The 20,052-nt window shown below is 29.1% G+C and overlaps 1 protein-coding gene and 1 long non-coding RNA gene across 3 annotated transcripts in view; one reads left to right on the top strand and one right to left on the bottom strand.

Moving 5' to 3' along the window:
- LOC142324157 (uncharacterized) overlaps positions 1-20,052 on the bottom strand; it is a 70,708-nt gene that overhangs the window by 17,878 nt on the left and 32,778 nt on the right. The gene's annotated exons all lie outside the window — the stretch shown is intronic.
- LOC142322998 (uncharacterized) lies at positions 1,475-3,063 on the top strand. Its single transcript, XR_012755991.1, has 2 exons — positions 1,475-1,768; positions 2,981-3,063. It is a non-coding gene; the product is annotated as an uncharacterized LOC142322998 (long non-coding RNA).

Genomic DNA, 20,052 nt, shown 5'->3' with positions numbered 1-20,052 from the left:
AACCAAACTTAACCTTCGCTCGCTAACCTTGAATAATTAACACCGTAATTTTTTGAGTATTTATTTAATAAATTCAGTAATTATTGCAATTATTTATTATTTAAAGAATCAAAACACTCCAGTTAATTAGTCAAGGTTAGCAAGCGAAGCGAGCGTAGGTTAAGTTTGGTTAAATTATATAAATAACCATTTATTAAAATTAATAAAGAGACTGTTTTGAATCTATGTTAAACTCTATATCGGCCCATTTTCCACCGAAATCCGATTGACTAGTTTGTTTTTAAATAAAGCTGTAGCTGTGGTGGCGTTAATACGTAAGTACCAAATTTCATAAATGTTAAAAATAAGATGGACTAGTAAAATACAAGATGATGGGTTTACGGCAAATTTGGGGCAGAATCCTGTAAAAAGAAAAGCAAGGGTGGTAGGCCATATATTTAAAGCACCCAGTCATTGAATTTAATTCACAAAGGAAGTTCAGAAGGTACAACAGCACAGAGATAGAGATTGAAATATATTAAACAGAAAATTGAGAATATACCACACGATAGGAATGCTTTGGCTAAGAGAGTCACAGATAGTAGAAAGTAAGTGTATCGACCAATCAAATGATTGAAAATCTTCAAAAAATCATAAGCCTGATGACTAACAAGTAATTTAACGAAATAAAAGTATTCAGAACTATCGCTATTAACATCCTCTCCTTAGGGAAACACGAGTTATTTTAATAACACACAATAGAATTACTTCAAAAACATACAACAAACAAATCAGGCATTTCAATTTCAGAGAATTCTAATTCCTTATAGGCTAGATTATTTAGAGAAAGATCGCTTACCTTCGGTAACTGTAACATAAACTACAACAGATGATTTTACGCTGTTTCCAGCTGGAAAAACAGTCCTAAAGCAGTTAAATTATATTTTTTCTGCAACTTTTTAGGATTTATTTTTTTATAATCCATTTACTGTCAACAAAGTTGAAACAAATCAAACATCCGAAGCTTCTGTCTATGAGGTAGTATTTTTCTAATGAAAACGATATATCGAAATAGCTTAAACTAAACCTCGTTGAAATATCGATAAGAGGGTTTTTTCACCTTTACATTTATATATTAACACTTAAGTCGTCGCAAATAACGACCATGACACTATATTTTAATATTAACTTTTTGAAATAATTAATTACTATAATATCAATTATATTAAAAGAATAACAAAGTCTCAATCGATATTTTACGGAGTATATTTTACAATCTCCTTGTATTTTCAATCTGCTATATCAACCAATTGCCTTGCCAATGCCAAGTATTTTACATCATCAATAATGAAATATAAAGAGATATATATTTCCTGTTTTCCAAATAATCGCATTGCTCTTACTGTTTAGTTATCATAATGTACTAATTTTAATTTTTATGAATCAGAAACTAAAGGAATGGATGAACTTTTTTTTCTTTTCCCTGTTTAGCCTCCGGTAACTACCGCTTAGATAATTCTTCAGAGGATGATATGTATGAGTGTAAATGAAGTGTAGTCGTGTACATTCTCAGTTCAACCGTTCCTGAGATGTGTGGTTGATTGAAACCCAACCACCAAAGAACACCGGTATCCACGATCTAGTATTCAAAGTCATGTAAAAATAACTGGCTTTACTAGGACTGAACGCTGTAACTCTCGACTTCCAAATCAGCTGATTTGGGGAGACGCGTTAACCACTAGACCAACCCGGTGGGTTAAGGAATGGATGAACTGACCTAAAATATTAGGTAATGTATTAGACGTACTGCGAAATAAACAACTCTTATTTTTTATTGCTATATTAAACAAAGCTTGAACCATATTGCCAATTATATAACTAGTGCTATGTTTTACAAATTATTTCTTTTTTAGTTTCTACAAAAGAAGATCAAGGTGATTCTATATTGCCAAGCCTGATCGGGTACAAGAATTCTTTTCTCTTGCACCGATTGTTTTTAAAAAGAACAGGCTGTAAATGCACAAGAACATGCAACAACAATGTCAGCAACAACCTCAATAAATTTAAGGAAATAAAATAAAAAATTTTTTAGCAATATTAATGTTTTTTTTTTTTTTTTTTTAAAGAAAATAGCTCTCTATTCTGAGTTACTGTTAATGAAATATTGATACATCACATAGCATCATAAAGTGTTATATAATTCATATTAATTTATTTTGAGTTATATACACATTAAATATTTAACCCTTCGGGCTAGTCTAGCGGTTAGCTTGTCGCAAATCAGTTATTTAACAGCTGACTTTTTAAAGTTGATGGTTCTGAGGTTCAAATTCTGGTAAAAGATAGTTGATTTTATGTGAAGTTGAATATTAGACAGCGGATTCTGGTGCACTTTAGTGGTTAGGGTTCAATTAACCACATGTCTCAGGAATTGTCTGTAACAAGACTGCACCTAATTTACATGTCATACATATCATCCTCATCTCATCTCATCTCATTGGGCCATTAAGGGGGTTGCTTATTGATCACTAGTTGAACAGATTGCAACATGGACATTAAGGGAAAAAATCAGATATTCAACAAAACAATTATTGATCTAGAAACTAAAGTAAAAAATGATAAATTTTATAATTTCTTTTGTATCATGATAAAAAAACAAATTAATTAATCAAAATATTGCACGATTTTATTACTAAATAGTAAATCAGAAAAATTATGTAATTTAATTTTACATTGAATAAAATTTCATAAATCCACTAAAACGCTTTTTTTTTTTTTTATTATATAAAGATTTTCTTTACTCATAGAAAGAAAAAAAATTAAATAATGCCAGTTATAACTAAAATTTCACTAATTAATTATATTAATGAAAAACTGAAACAACTTACTGTAGATAAAGGGCATAAATACTGTTATTAATTTAATTTGAATTATTATAATTTATTAAAATCGACTAAAAATTATTTATAAATAAGTAATAGAAATTACATGCTTCTTTCAGCAAAAACAAAACTTGCAGACAAGGAGGAAAGAAAACAAAGGTCAGTGGCTTAGCTAAGAATAAAATAACCTGTAAAAAGAAAATCTTTTAGTAATGGACGAAGTTAAAGTCTTTTAACAAGAAAATTTCAAAGTTTTGTTCATTTCAGATGAAAAGAACAAAATTGAGATTGTAGACAAGCAAGAAAAAGTCTTACCAAAAGCTCTCAGTAAATAATTAAAATTTTAATTACATTCTGTGTCCAACTCAACACAAAATGATGGAAGAGGGTGCAGGTGTTTCCACATTCATTCACAACACACAATTTAAATCTACTAAAAATATAAAATACAACTTATAAGCTACTCATATGTCTTTTTCATTTGAAAAGATTTTAAATATTTCTGTCCAGTCCCAGGGCATTACAGGCTGAGAACTTGCCACAGTTGTTTCTGATTTCAGGTATTTTATAACTGCTGGAGAAAACTTTAATACCAGACACTTTCAAAGAGCTTTTAGAAGGCATACTTAGTACACATAACAAGGATAAAACACCAACTTAATAAAGTACATCCTTAGTTCACTAAATTTAATCATTGTCTCACCTACCGCATATTGACTGTAGGTAAAGAGCTCTCAAGAAACCATTTTCTAGTACATTTAAGTTTCCTTCTACACATGAAACAAGGGAACACTTCTGTCATTTTAAAATGAAAGTAAACTTGGAAGTTTTTAAGAAAGAAATGAAAATTATATAAATTACAAATTGAAAAATGTAAACATTTGGAGAGCATTACAGACATATTATTGAAAAAGGGATTCCAACAATACCATGTGATAACTGAGTATGAACCAATCTATGTTAGAATCCTCACTTCAGCGTGTAGATAATTCCTGTTATCAGAACTATTTTTGAACAAGATGATTTTGAATGAATCCAAGCAATCGATTGGAAAAACAGTAAAATATTGCACCACTAAATGATGACAAAAGTGTCTTCATCAATGAAAGAACCATTGTCATAATTTTTTGCAAGTCCATAAAATAAAGGTAAAAATTAATATTACAATGCTCAACATTCAAGGAATGCTAAGTGGTATTTTAAATGATACTACTCTTTCACTCAAATCCTACTCTTTAATATCTTTGCACTTGAGTTAGCTTGTTTAACATTAGGAACATAAATTTCACTGATGATGTCAAATTTGGAAAAAGGCCCCACAAGTTATTTTAAAATTCACTTGGGCATTCCACAAAAAAAGTGAAATCAAATCTATCCCTTTAATTTCTCTAAAATTTCTTTTCAAGATAGACCGCTGAAGAATTCTTTTCCTAAATCAGGTAGGAGAGGAAGAAACCCCTGGAAGAATCTAAATCCCAAGATCTTTGGTGTTATGTTTGACAAAAAACTTGTACAGAGTGGTCACACTCTGTATATATATATATATATATATATAAATATGTGTGTGTGGGTAAAACTAATAGATTTTTAGAACAGATTAGAAATTAAAAAATGGCAAATTGGTTTTATCTAATGTTACTGACTACCTTATTAATAACAAACATTCTGTATCTGATCTTCAGACAAATTTGGAAATAGGTGGAAATCAAAAAATTGAATTTAATAATAATAGCAAAAATTTGGACATTTTGGACTTGGCTTTTATAAATATATAAATACAAAAAAATTTCCAACTTGATGAACTTTCAGACAGAATTATGAAGATGACACTCTTATAAAAGTGGCAACAGATGGCAGCACGTTTTTAAATAAAAATAGATATGATCAGAATGTAGATAAATAATTTCAAATCAATATCATCAAATACAATGTATATATATATAAAATTTTAATCTTAAAATGTTGGTCTGTACAAATACAATAATTAAACTACTGGTCCTAATTCTTTAAAGAATATACTTTTTAAAGCAGTTTATGTTTATATAAATACTATGTTTTATATATAAATAGTATGTTTTATGTTATAATTATGTTATTATGTGTAAATTCTATGTTTTCATAAACTACTATTTAAAACATTTTGATTCGAACTCACAGTAATTCATACTCAATACTCACACTCCATTAGTCCTGAATTAGTAAAGTTTCAGTGCACTGGCTGTTTTTGTTTTTGAACTATTCATAACTGTAACTATTTGTGGAGTCCAATTTTATAACAAGAATGTTATTTGTTTAGATAATATTTACATTCCCCTCTAATTCATGTAGATCCCATGGTGAGTGTAGAAAAAGTAATACAGCCGCATAAAAGGAAATTTATATTTTTACATTCATCTACTACTTGCATTATCTTTCTTTTTTTAACTTTTATAACCAGATTAACAGATGAAACCTCATAAGTTATACCAATGTATAACATAAATCAAAGTTACCTTTCTTTTTCTGAGATAGTGAAATGCATCACATTTACAAGATATCTATGACCATAATTGTTTGATTCCCCATAAAATCAGTAATGCCATCAATCAGCACTGTACAGTTTTCATTTCAGGTATCATTAATGAGCTTGTAATGTATTGCATTAAATGAAATGCAAGAACCTAGAGCTCTAGGATAGACAGCTGACAATTCAAATCCCAATAGGTTCAGATTTAAACCCAAATTCTCTCTTACTAGCACATGGAGATTACGATCCATGGCCAACTGAAAACATAATTAATTCCTCACTCTCACAAGACTACATATAGATTACTGAATACGTTACCTCTGGACAACCAATTTTTCTTATGTCATAGAACTTTTAATGTTTAATATAGAACTGCCGTTGAAACTAAATAAGTTTGTGGATTTTTTAAATCCATAACAAAAGTATAATTTCTAAGAACATGAGTAGTATAACAGATAAACTAATATTACAATTAACAAGACAAATTAATCCTGTAGGTCATATTACATTTTTAAGTAATTGTATAATATTTCATTGTTTTCAAGTGTACTGCTTTCTTTGAAAAAATTAAAAAATATACCGCTCAGAAATGCAACATCTCTTCAACATCTTCTTCTGCAACATCTCAAAGTAACATTAACTAATTCAGTAACTACAGCTTTCATAGATAGACCAAAAATTATTGAAGAAGCTGAATTTTTCTTTTGTGATATATGTGTGTGCACTCTTTTTGTATAATATGTGTTAAAAATGCAATTTTATCATTATAGTAACATAGTTAAACAGTTTAAATACAATATAAAGGTGGTACATAAAGTATGACATTTGTGTACATAATGGCAGTTATCAAACCTCCAAATCAATTTAAGCATTAGATGATTATAATTTAACAACTAATTCTTTTGGAAAATGATCAATCCATAAAATAAATTTAAGTTCATAAATAGATAACATGATTTATTTATGCTTTTAAAATTAATGTATACATTTTGAATATTCTTATCTTGAATATTATGTATTTTTTCTCTGTGAAAATTCAACTAAAAAATTAAATTATATATATATTTTATTTAAGCCAATGAAGTAAAATTAAAAATTTACAGTAGATGAAAACATTACCAGTTTGTTTTATATGTAACACTAATTCATTTTTATATTTATTATAAATTACAATTTTTTTTTTGTCTTCAGTCATTTGACTGGTTTGATGCAGTTCTCCAAGATTCCCTATCTAGTGCTAGTTGTTTCATTTCTGTATACCTCCTACATCCTACATCCCTAACAGTTTGTTTTACATATTCCAAATGTTGCCTGCCTGCACAATTTTTTCCTTCTATCTGACCCTCTAATATTAAAGCGACTATTCCAGTTTGACTTAATATGTGGCCTATAAGTCTGTTTCTTCTTTTAACTATATTTTTCCAAATGCTTCCTTCTTCATCGATAAAGTGTTTATTTCTAATTCTGATGTAAGAAAACATACTTACAGTATTTCAGAACTATTTAATGTTTTAATTCTAGTCAGCAAAAAGGTGATTAATGTATTATTTAATATTTACTGCTAACAAGCCCTGTTTTCTATATTTTAATTCCCATGATTTTTATCTCTAATCTTATACCACTGAAGTAAATGCAATCAGTATTTAGACGACCTAACATTAAATATCCAATTATAATAAAACTCCCATTTATTACACAATGAAAGACATAAATGTACTCGTCAAAATGTTTTGCGATAGTATTTCAGATAAATACTGATTGCAGTAATGGAATAAATTTTGCATTACTGCAATCAGTATTGTTGATTTCAGTACAGTAATCTTTACCTTACGTTGGTAAGGTATTTGACTATAATACCATATTTTTTTATCCCCCCTACATAGTAATGTCAAATCACACAATGTAAGTACAGTCCTTACACACAGGGCTTTGCAGCAGGTGCATGGAGCAACAAATCTTTACTCGGAGCAACATGGAAATTTGTAGTATTTTGCTGCTCCGATGTATATATTTTTGTAATATTTGAGCTGGTGAGAATAGAAGTGACATAAGTCATAAAATTTAAAAATTGAGTTAAGTTGATGTGTGAAATCCTCTGACATAGTTCTGTTTTATTTAGAATGAAAATGGCTTTAGTCATTAGTACAGAAATTCACCACTAGGAACAGCACTAATATTCATTTCTTACATTTGATTTTTCAATAAAAATTTTAACAAACCATTAAATGTTAAACTAAATTTCTTCAATTGGCCAAAAAGTGACTTACGCCACTTTCATTCTCACCGACTCATTTTTCTTTGTTAAGTTTACAACACTGGTATTATTAAAAATGTGACAAACTTGTCAAGCAATACATAACCTAACTATTTTTGCGCCTGCTTGTGAGTGTGAGAATCGTTCATTTCTGTTAGCAATCAGTTTGTTGTAATTGTAATTGTAATTTTTAATTTGTTTGCCGAGGTAAGATTATTATTATTTGGTTATTTTGTATGCACAATTGTTTATATGCATTATTTCTAAAATAAAAACACTTAAATGTTTGATTATTTAAGACATGGTGTCAAACCAAAATTTAAAACTATCACTGCTGATAGACAGTCGATTTACGAAAGAGCTTAAAGAGATTTTCGTATTTGAATATGATAACAGGAAGAAGACGTCAGTTATAAACAAGATGGAACGCATTATAAATGGCAAATCTATACAATGCAACTTCAAGGCAAGTGGAACTAGTGTGTTGAAAATGTTCAATCTTTGGCAGCATGTGAAGCGCAATCATCCTGAAATTTAGGAATGGTTACTTAAAAAGAAGGATCCACTGCAACAAAAAATGTAATCACAAAAATTTTACCATTGCATTTTCATGTCATAAGAAATGCAGAACTGATCGACCAAAAACTGATACGTATTTAGCATTGTTGAAGATTACAATCGCTATGGATAGTAATACTTTCCGCAAGGGACTTGTTGAGATGGTTTGTATGAGTATGACACCACTCACTACATTCACATTAAATAACAAAGGATTCCAAAAAATTACTGGTGAAATGGCTCAGAAGCTTAGTGTACCAACAGGACATGATGCTGTTCGTAACTTAGTAAAAAGCACAGCAGAGTCTACTCACATCAATTTAAGACAAACTTTAAAAGGACAATCACGCTGTTTAAAGCTAGATGCTTACAACCCATGGAAATAAAAATTTTCTTCCCATCAATGTAGAATTTTGGAATAAAAAAAGCAAGAAACTGAAATAAAAACAATGGATATTATTGATACTGAAGGAAGGCATAACTCATTATATGTGAAAAATCAGATTAAAGAAACTTTAAACAAATTTGAAATCAATGAACAGCAAGTACTAAGTATTTGAGTAAATAATGCAGAAAACATGACATGTGCTGTAAATAAACTTTGAGATCGTGGAAATATTTCCCAGGATAAAGAAGATGAAAAAACTGAAAACATTGAAGAAATGAAGGTAGACATTTTGCAACAATGGGTTAAAGATACAGGCAACGTGCTCCTCAGATAAATCCTTAGCTAATTCTCAACCTCATGAAGTACAAAACACAGAGGATCCCCCCATGCGATAGTTCAAACCCAAACAATTCTGCATAAAGTTTATCAAGTCATGTATTAGCTTGTAATCCTTTGCTACCTTTCGTTTCCTTGACTTGATGACACTGAAGCCATCACACCAAGTGTTTCCTCTCCCATTTTTGAATGGAGAGATGTCACAGCCAACCCGCATCAATTTTACAATCAATGTAATTTCCCACAACGGGTACAATCCCATAAGTAGAAAATTCCCGCAGCTTGTAATAGTTAGACCAAAACCTCCTCTTTAATTGGAAGATTGAAATCAGAACATCCCCCTTCTGATCAAAAACCTTCAAAATTCTAGTAGTCAATTTTAAAATGCACTCAGAAATAACAAAACTTAAAGGTTAATTTATATGATTAGCTACAAAAATGAAAACTAGAAAAAAAATTAAACCTTTATAAATGAAGAAGCTATAAAACATTAAAGCGCTTAAAACAAAACACACTAACTGAAAAACATTTATGTTTAAATAGAAATACTTAATAATAGAAAATAAAATAAATAAAATAAAACAAAGGACTTGAATTAATATTAAAATTAATCTTCAAGCTTTAAACTTCTAGATCCACTTAATCAAAGCGTTGTATAGAGTTCAAACACCAATTAAAATATTTATTCATTAAAAAAGCAATATTTTAAAATGTTTGTATAATATCAGTACTAACAGTTATTTATCAAGTTGTTATCTTTCACTTAAAATAATTTTACATCAGAAATGTTAATTTTACAGCAATGTATGGTAGCACCTATTTTGCTGTTAACTTAAACTTAACGACTGTAATTAAGCAAGTAATATCTTGATTCCATCCATATTTTGGTAGCAAGATAAATATAATATTGTTTTGTTAATGAATATTTACAAAGAGGCATTCAAGTTCTGTTTATTTTTACAGAACTTGAATGTTTCCTTCATTCTCTACTCTTTGAAGCTTTCCAATTTTGTCATCAAACTAAATGCGTCTCAACAAGAAACATACTTTTCTAAGTAGATGGTCAGTTATAAATATTAGAATGAAGAACAATTTATTTTACAGAGGATCTGATCAACTAAATAATTACTAAATTTTCATATGACAGAAAGAAAAACACTCCTCACAAATTTGTTAATATATTCAAATGTAATATCTCTTGTAAAATACGTTAAAAATTTGTTACTAATTTTTAAAATTAGAAGAAAATTGGCTTCCAGAACTAATTATGCAGCTGTTTCTTAATTTTTTACCAGTGCCACTATTGTTAATAACACTCACTTAAAAATGGTTTCATAATAGCTTTAAAGGGGCTTTTAACATATGTGCATTTGTATATGTGTGAAATAATATGAATGATCTCAGTCACGGCTGTTCTTTTTCTGTATATTTTTTCAACTTAAGGATTTATAAATTTCATTCTAGGCAGCTCTGCACTGATCATTAGATAAATAAATAAATATTCAAGTTTTAAAAAACTATAGCGAGTATGATTCTTTCAAAGAAAAATGTTCACACATTAATAAACACGGTTACGTTTTATGCATTATAATCACACTATACTAGCGAATGACTATTTTAAAGAAGAACAATATTTCATTTTCTTCCAGTGTTTCATCTAACTCTTGTTCTACCTGAATTTTTATCAAACTCCTAAAAAGTTCTATTGGAAATGGTTTTATTGGAAAGTGAAGGTCGACAGACCTTCCAATAAAACCTCAAAAATACTTTTGTTGATCCAGGTTACTGTACATATTTTTCTTTCGATATAAAAATTTTTTAAAATTCAGAATACTCTTACAATGAAAAAATTATAAAAAAATAATAAACCGGTAAATAAAAAAAATTCCTAGTGAATCATTTTTTAGAAAAATGGGCATTCATAATCATTAATTCAATTTGTACAGATTTCTGAAAGCCTCCATCCTACTACCCTGACTAAGTCCAAATTCTCAATTCCAACCTCCCAATATTATCACATTAATCATACTCCTAAATTCATAAAAGTCATCCAGTGATCGATTTATTTTTTGATCCCATGTTACTTTCTAATATTATTGCGATTTATATTTTTGTAAATAAAAATATATGAAATGCGTGTTAAAATATAATAACAGTCTAATGTCAAAAACATAACTGAGATGGATTGTTTGATAATCATTTTATTAAAATTGGGTAGCCATTCCTGAGTAAATTGTACAGTTGTAGGGAACCTAAGTGTGAAACTAAAATCAAACCTCAAAATAAGAATGGATGAAATAATTTAAATTATTAACCCTGTTAAATTTTAACAGTAAACAAAAGAAAATTCATTTCAAACCAATGTTTTAAGTTCCCTCTCTTTTCTTGATCTTGTTTATTGATCCAATATGCATTCAATAAATAAATTCATAATATAACATATACTAGCTGTAATCAAAATAGAGAGAATTCAAATAATTTAAATAATAATAATAATAATAATAATAAGAGGAATGCTGGCTTCTGATGTGAAAACTAGCAACATTCATTATTATTATTAAAGTACTCATTTACTGAGTTTTACAATCAGGCACTGTTTAATATTATTATCCTGTAATAATAGTGGCATTCTGTTGTAATTAATGAGTAAAATATTAACTGATACACAGCGAGCTTGTTTGCATTGGTTTTTTATTTTTTACACATATACATGTAAAGATTGCAAATAATGAGAAAACTCACACAATTGGTAATTTAAAAGCAAAGAAACAATTTATTTAACTTTCAATTCATCAAAAGATAGTGACAGAAGCAATCCGTAGTTTCTTTGACATCATCATTTAGAATTATTCAAATTCTTGAAAAATAGTGTGATCTGAAAAATAAACTTTGAATATTACATAATTTAATTTACGAGTATATTTTGAAGAGGACTAAGCAATATAGAGAACATAAATGGGCAACAGGGTTCAACATACTTACAAATTTTACTGGCATAAAGAATTATGACTATTTCTAAAAGGCAAAATTAAACATCTCAATATTATAAATTTACTTTTAAACTTTAATTTACTTTTATTTAAAGGGGGCTAAAGGCTTTAGGAAGGAGGCATGCGCTTTCTGGATAACATTGTCTATTTCAATTTTTCCAGATGGTTAAACACACTTTGTCAAAAGCTCACTTATTCTATTATTCCTATCTTTGTGAATTATGAGGGGTTAAAGGGCTATGACCACTTGGAGGGGGGGGGGGGAAAGACACTTTTGGTACATCTGTTTCTCAATTTAAATATTTAGAACGGTTTTGAAATAAAGGGGTTCAGATCTAGCAATATTTCAACTTTGTTTTTTAATTTAGTGCGATAGGAATATTGAATTTCTTGAAAGCAAGGGGTCTGAACCTTTTGAACAATACTATATTATTTTACTTTTTCTGAAGACAGAACACATATTGAAAAAGAGCTCGAGCACTATAATAATTTAATCTTTGTAAATTAGAAGGGAAGGGTTCTTTTGGGATTAAGGGAAGCCTCATGAATATCATTATGAATGTTAATTTTTTCATATGGTTAAACATATTTTGACAAAAAAACTATACAAAATAATTTTAATTTTTTTGAAAGGAGATAAGGGACTAGAACTCTTTATGAGCAAAGGGATATTTCCATCTTGGATGTAATTATTTTAATTTTTTCTTTAGTAGAAACACCGGAAAAGAATGCTTAAAAAATTGTAATATTTTAATTTTTATTATTTTAGGGGAATCAGGAGCTAGAGACCCTTGAGAGCTGAGGTAATCTAATCTTCCCAGCCATAATTATTCTTTTAATCTTTTCTTCAAATAAAATGAATTTGAAGAATACTCTCAATACCAGTATTTCCTAAGCGGCTAGGGTATGTAGCTTCAGGGAACAAGATTGACTGAACATGGGGTATTGTGGATTTGAAATTTTTTTGATTGGCAATACTTTTTAACAAAATCCATTTAAATAAACTGCATTATTTGAACTTTTGTGAGTTGAATGTGGCAAAGAGCTAGAGCTCCTAGAGTAATAATATGACCTAATGTATTTAACATCTTAATGTTTTTACTTTTTCAGCTAGAGCACTATTTATTGCAGTTTTAAAAACATAACGAAGGGAAAGTTGGTCTGTATTTTGATATCTCCAATCTGGGTTAATATACATTGTGAAAATGTTCAAACAATTTCTATACATGGAACATTAATGGAATTAAATTTTGAACAAAATTAAAAACGGACAGGGATAGCTTTCACATTTTTAATTCTTGACTTCTTGTATGGTGGTCATGGAAAGTTGATCTTTAGTACATTGAAGGTTCCTTCAAAAATACTAGAATTATTTAAAATTCCAAAGTTTCAAGTTAATCGAATTTAGTGGTGTGAGTTACTCAATATTATTTCTAAACAGCTTTTGGCTCCTACCTTCAAAACCTATTGCCCAAAAAGTTGAAATTTGGCACAAATATTTTGCTGTTAATAAACCTATTTCTAGCTTGATCTACAACCCCGTTAGACAAGAGGGCATTATGTACCTATAATTTCTTTTAGTTAACTGTAATTTTTTTTTACCTTTATTAAGTAACATTGCACTGAACTGGGCCAACTTATTAAGTGAATATTACTCCAGAAAATAAACTTTTAAGCACCCCTCCCAAAAAAGTATAATTCCATTCAGGGACCCATAAATAAAATATAACTTTTTTTAATTGTAATTTTCATGACTGAAAATCAAACTATATTTGTATTAAATGTAGACGATATGCAAATTTAAAAGAAAACTCAAGTTGGATCCCCAACTTAACAATTTAAAAATTTCTTTAATTTTTTTTATAATTTTTGATACTACATCTGTTTTTCAAATTGTAGGCTATTATTCAAAATATTTTATGAAGTAGATGTTGACTGATGGGGCTCAAATGGACCCAAATGTCCATTTGGGTCCTGACCCAACCCAGGACATAAATAAAAATTAAGTTAGATATTTTTAAATAACTAAAAATAAAAAATAGTAAGATAATGCTTTTGAGGGTATGTACCCTCAAGTATCTACTACACAAGTGAATAAAAGCGAAGCAAATTTCTTGTCATCTTCAATAAATTTGCATATTTTTACACCACCACCAGTAATATATAACAAAGAAATAATCTCAAGAAAAGCTTTTTCTTATCCTTTTTACATTTTTCAGCCCATTCAATAGGCGTCAATAGCATTTAGGCCCATTCAATAGCAATCGATACGTAGTATTCGATAGTAGTAATTATATTATGTTTATTAAAAAAAAATACATAAACTACTAAAATTATTATCTCTACCACAATAGCTAACATATAATATATAAAACTGATATGTAGCATACAAAATGCTTATCTATCCCCTCCTGTAAATATAAATAAGTTCAGAACGGTGAAGACTGCACCGTTCTGAAAGTAAAAATGGCAGAATCAAAAAGGGACTATCCATAATGGGGCTATACATTAAATCAATTACAGTTCATGAAAAGCAAAAAAACAATGATGTTTATGATGAGATCATTGAAGGAAAACCACAAAGATCTTATCGCTTCATCTGGCATAATTTTAGAGCTTGAAAAATACAGAGGATAAAATACAGACAAATTCTCTTCTTACACAATTAGAATGGTGTTCAAAACTAGGATTTTTACTTTCTGTTAACAACACCGCTTTCTTATTGGAGACAGCATGACAAGAAATTTGCAGAGAATATCAGATGTTGAATAAACACCAGATTACTAGGAAAGTATATCAGTTTCTTTACAGAACAAAAGTTGTTTTAAAGAATTCAAAAGCAGAATATAAACTGTGTACACCGGCGTGCAACTGTGAGGAAAGGATGGCATATGTAATGAAAATTTACATGTAATGTTAATGTGGTCTTTGGGGATATTAGTGTATATTTTGTTGAACAAGCTGAAATGAAAACTGTAAGTATTTTGGATAAGATGAGAGAGCAACAAATATTCAAGAGGTAAGAAGAGGAAAATATGTTGAAGAATGTGACACGTATTGAGGTCAATAACAAAAGGAGAAGGGACAAAACTGGCAAATAAAGGACTGTAAGGATATGGGCTCGACTGCAATTTACAAAAGCTGCCAGCTCTATGAGATTTATCCATTTAATTACATTATTATTAAGAATGTGTTCACTTATCAGAACTTCATCACAAACTATCAGAATCAATTCTCACTATCGGCATTGAAAGTTTTCATCACACCAAAATCATATAGCCAATGAATTATAAGTGTTAAAGACTTCAAAGAAAAAAGAATTCTCAATCTGACGTGCTTATAATTTGTTCCTACAATTTAAAAATTCCTTAACTGTTATCAGACATCAAGCTAAAATTTCATGCAAGGCTCTCAAAATGATATAAAGAGATATGTAAAAAGTCATTTGACCTTTATTTTCTTTTCTTGTTTAGCCTCCGGTAACTACCATTTAGATAATACTTAAGAGGATGAATGAGAATGATATGAATGAGTGTAAATGAAGTGTAGTCTTGTACATTCTCAGTTCGACTATTCCTGAGATGTGTGGTTAATTGAAATTCAACCAACAAAAAACACCGGTATCCATGATATAGTATTCAAACCTGAGTAAAAATAACTGGCCTTACTAGGACTTGAACGCTGGAACTCTTGGCTTCCAAATCAGCTGATTTGGGAAGACGCGTTCACCACTAGACCAACCCGGTGGGTTAAGGTTAGGATGCACTAAATTTAGCTATCACCTTCATTGATTATTTACGAAAACCATTAATGATACCGTACGAAATATGTAATAATTAATTTTTTCCCTAATTATGTTATGTGCTTAAGGTATTGACCTATAAGCAAAATTTGTTTCAAGATTCTTTAGAAAAAACTTTTAGTACTCTCATTAAAAATCTGTTATGGTTACATTTTTCCTTATAACTTAAAGTATCTTAAAATAGAAAGATGTAGGTGGCCAAGCGGTAACTGCTTGGCCATATCTCTCAGATATCACTTGTCTGAATGTTTTTGCTTGGGGTTTTATTATAAATTATACCAAAGAAAATATTGAGATTTTAATGATTTAACACAAAAAATTTAAAGGTGTTTGGTCTAATAATGCCGCAGATGCTCCAAACACCTAGCAGGAGTTAGATTATTGTCTAGGCATCTGACCAGCTAAAAAAAGTGCATACACTGAAGTTGACTAACCTACATTAGAACATGACGAGTTGCTAAGTTTAGTAAAAAAAAAAAAAGAAGAACGTTATTAACATGTACTTTTGGATACTTTTAGTCTGGACATCCTGTAGATTATGAAGTGTGTGTGTGTGTGTATATATATATATATATATATATATATATATATATATATAAAACAAAACAAAGAAAATATTATTTATAATATATAATTAATATAATATCTTATAAGATATAAATAATACAATGATAATAGATTTATAATAATTAAAATAAAAACACCTAATACTGCATGATATTTTTTTAATTCTTACAAATTAGCACTTCTGTGGTACACACCTTTTCATCAATGTATTTAATGTGTTTTAATACGTCTGATGAAATGCATACTGCAAAAGCGCTAATATGTATGTTTACACATATAGGGTGAGAAACATAAAACTGAACTGAGAGAGCTTGGAATTGCAGTTATTTGAACGTTACCTTTAACACTTCTATTAACATCATTATTGGTTGTGAATGTTACTACTCTAATCTACTGCTGTCAGTTGTAAACTATTCATGGTTTACTGCAATAAGTTTTGTTCCTTAAGTTGTGCTTTTCTGATGCCTTAATAGCTCAAGGAATGGATTACTATTTTGGAAGCTAATCACTGTTCTTAAATCCTTTCCAGGAACACATTAAATATTCGCTAAAAAATTTCTGACTAATAGAATCCCAGCTAAGAGCAGCATACACAATTCAGTTAGAAAAAGGCATAACAAAAGGTTGAATGAATAATCCAAGAATAAAAAGAAAAAATAGGCCAAAAAAGAAGAAAATTGTTTTAAACAATTTTCAATTGTTAAACATTGATTTCCAACGACTTAACTATTAAATCAGCTTGGTGGGTGAAAAAAAATATATACACACACACACACACACACACACAAACAAGTTGAGATACTGTATGTATCCAAAATTTACATAATGAAAAGTTAACACGTGGAACACCAATTTTCCAGATGTCCAACTAACTACACTGCCTAAATTCAGACTATGTAATTAAAAAAAAATTAATACATTATTTGAAAAATGTAAAGACTATTCAAATACATATTTTCTTCAAAAGGACTCTTTTTATCAATCTTTATTTTACTGGAATTTTTAACTGAATCTTTGCAATTCGTTTAGCAAAAATAATACGTATAAAACCAACAATAACAAACATAACATCTAAAGTACAATTTAGAGAACTTTCAGACCCATTCATGATATGCACAAGGTTGATACAGGAAGATGGACTACCCCACTGTTCAATTGCGCCTTGGAATTCGCAATGAGGAGTGGTATGAAATAAATACCAAGCAAGACAAAAGAAAACATAAAACTAAACTGCCTAGGCCTTACTGACGATCTAGTCCTCCTGGCAAATAGCATCCAAGAAGCCAAAACATAAATAAGTTCACCACTGGAGATACCACACAGAATAAGCTTAAAAATCTCTTTTTAAAAGAACAAAACTGATGTTAACTAACTTTCCACTTACAAACAAAATATCAGTAAATAATCAAGAGATTAAAAAAGTAGAAAAATTCATATACCTTGGAAAAATAGTCACATACAACTTAAACAAGAAAACCACATGCAGAAATAGAATCGACAAACTGTCAACAGCACAAAACCTCACTAACAACACACACAACAAAAAATGCCTCTCATAGCCACCAAACTCAAACATTACCGGTCGTCGTCCAACTGTAATAATATAAAGTAGTGAAACTATATTCCAAACAAGCCACACAGCATTCTAAAACTCGAAAGAATAGCAATGACCTGCATAAACAAAAACTACTACACAGAAGGGCACTGAAGGGTAATATAGAACAAGGCAGCTTATAAGGAAATGGAACCTGTAACGATCACAATATGAAAACCGAAAAAAGAATTCCATATGTTAAAAAAATAATTTTATCTCTAAGCCAATTTTTAAGTTAGATCTGGAGTAAGGCAAGCTACACATCTGTTCTCCACGTTTCCTAGTTTTTATAAATCACATTAGTTTAATTTAGTTATATGTTACATATACACGATTGAAGAGCTTAGTTAAAAACCACACCATATGGCAGAGTATTTCTTCACTAAAAGAGGATGAATATATTCTGAGCCCATCAAAGAATTAATTCGGCAAATGGCCTCTTCAACACCACTGTCAGTTAAAATAACATTTGCTACATACACAGCAGATGTATATTCACATATTTTAGTCAACATCACGTCCAGTTAGTTAATTATATAATTTTCGTCATTAAACTGAATAATAATAAAAGTACTTAAATTAGTTTTTGTGGAATTTCATTATTTCAAACCAAAATGTGAACTAAAAAATAAATGGGTGAAATAACAAAAAGGGATTAAAAACCATAATTAAAAAAATAAAATCAAAGAATTAAGACAGAAATATGCCAGGAAATGAAAAATCTTGTTGAACATTTTTTTATACCAATTTACTATCTATGGAATTTACAAAAACTATTACAAAGATGAGTTTTAACTATTACAAATATGAGTTTTATTTTCTTAAAGTGTGCGTTGTAATAAAATGAACAAAGTAACGTCACCATGGTCCAATTGGATTAGCATGATACGTAAACAATGTGTAATTATGTACTCAGGCCTACCATTCCTGAGAAATAAGGTGCCACCAAAGCATATCAGTATGCATGGTTTAGTTTTTAAATCCGTATAAAAGCAACTAACGTTTAGTAGGTTTGAACCTGATCTCTCTAAGAGAGAGATCAGGAGAGAGAGAGAGAGAGAGAGAGAGAGAGAGAGAGCGACACAAAAAAAAATCAAAATCTCCAGGAGCTTAAAGAAGATATAGATAAAGATTTTTGGCCCTTCTATGATGGTCTTCCATTCAGTTATGCAGAAAAAGAGGAGTGCAATAGAACATGTTAAGGTAAAAAGAAATTTTAAAAAAATTTAAAGACAGGTGTCAACAAATTAATATTTTTAATAAAATAATATTATACTGTACATTTATGTAAAACTATAATGTATAGAACTGTTACTTTAAACTTTTAAGAGCGTTTTTATATTTTCACAATATACTAATGAAGCAACAGTTATTCATTAGTTTTATTTTTAGTTAGCAAACCTTATTATAATAATTCAATACAAAGTTTAATTTTTTGTTTATAAAAGTCTGATTAGTTATAATACAAGTCAGTAGGATAAGAAACTAATTAAATATCTCTTGTAATGTTACTATATTTTTTTTGTCTTTAATTTTTAAGAATGTTTTTATATTTTCAGTGTACTAATGAAGCAATAGTTATTCATTAGTTTATTTTTAGTTTGTAAACCTAATGGTAATTAACCAATTAAATATCTCTTATAATGTATTTTTGTACTGTTATCTAAAAAATGAAAGTGTTTTGTTGTAAGTAACGTCTTTACATTCTATCTCTACAATTATTTTGTTTCCTAGTAATTTCAATAATTCAGAAAAACATTTTATAATATAAACCTAATAATATCATGAACACTTGTATTAGGTTTCAGTTCAAGAAAAGAGCAGGCAAAATTAAGTTTCTAGGCAGACAGATGTTTTTCAAAGCATATTTTTCAACTATAACTAAAACATCCAAGTTCAAAACGCCCTATGTAGCCGATCATTGTTTGACATAACCTACATGTTTTTTGAATTGTAAGAAATCTTCTAAGCAAGTAATAGATGAAAAAAAGAATTTATCTTAAATACAGGTAATTAGAAATCTTAGATTAAATTTATGATATAACTGTTATATTACATTCTGTTAATTCAATTTCAAAAGTTTTTCTGCTCTCCTGAAAAAATTAGAATGAATGACTATATAACTATTATATATATAGTTATATATATATATAACTATACAACTAAATATGCATTTTAATTGCTCTCATTTAAAGT

This window comes from Lycorma delicatula, chromosome 4 (assembly GCF_047948215.1).
Source record: "Lycorma delicatula isolate Av1 chromosome 4, ASM4794821v1, whole genome shotgun sequence".
Classification (NCBI taxonomy): domain Eukaryota; kingdom Metazoa; phylum Arthropoda; class Insecta; order Hemiptera; family Fulgoridae; genus Lycorma; species Lycorma delicatula.
Note: the sequence above shows the minus strand (reverse complement) of the source record. Positions and strands in the feature narration are given on the sequence as shown.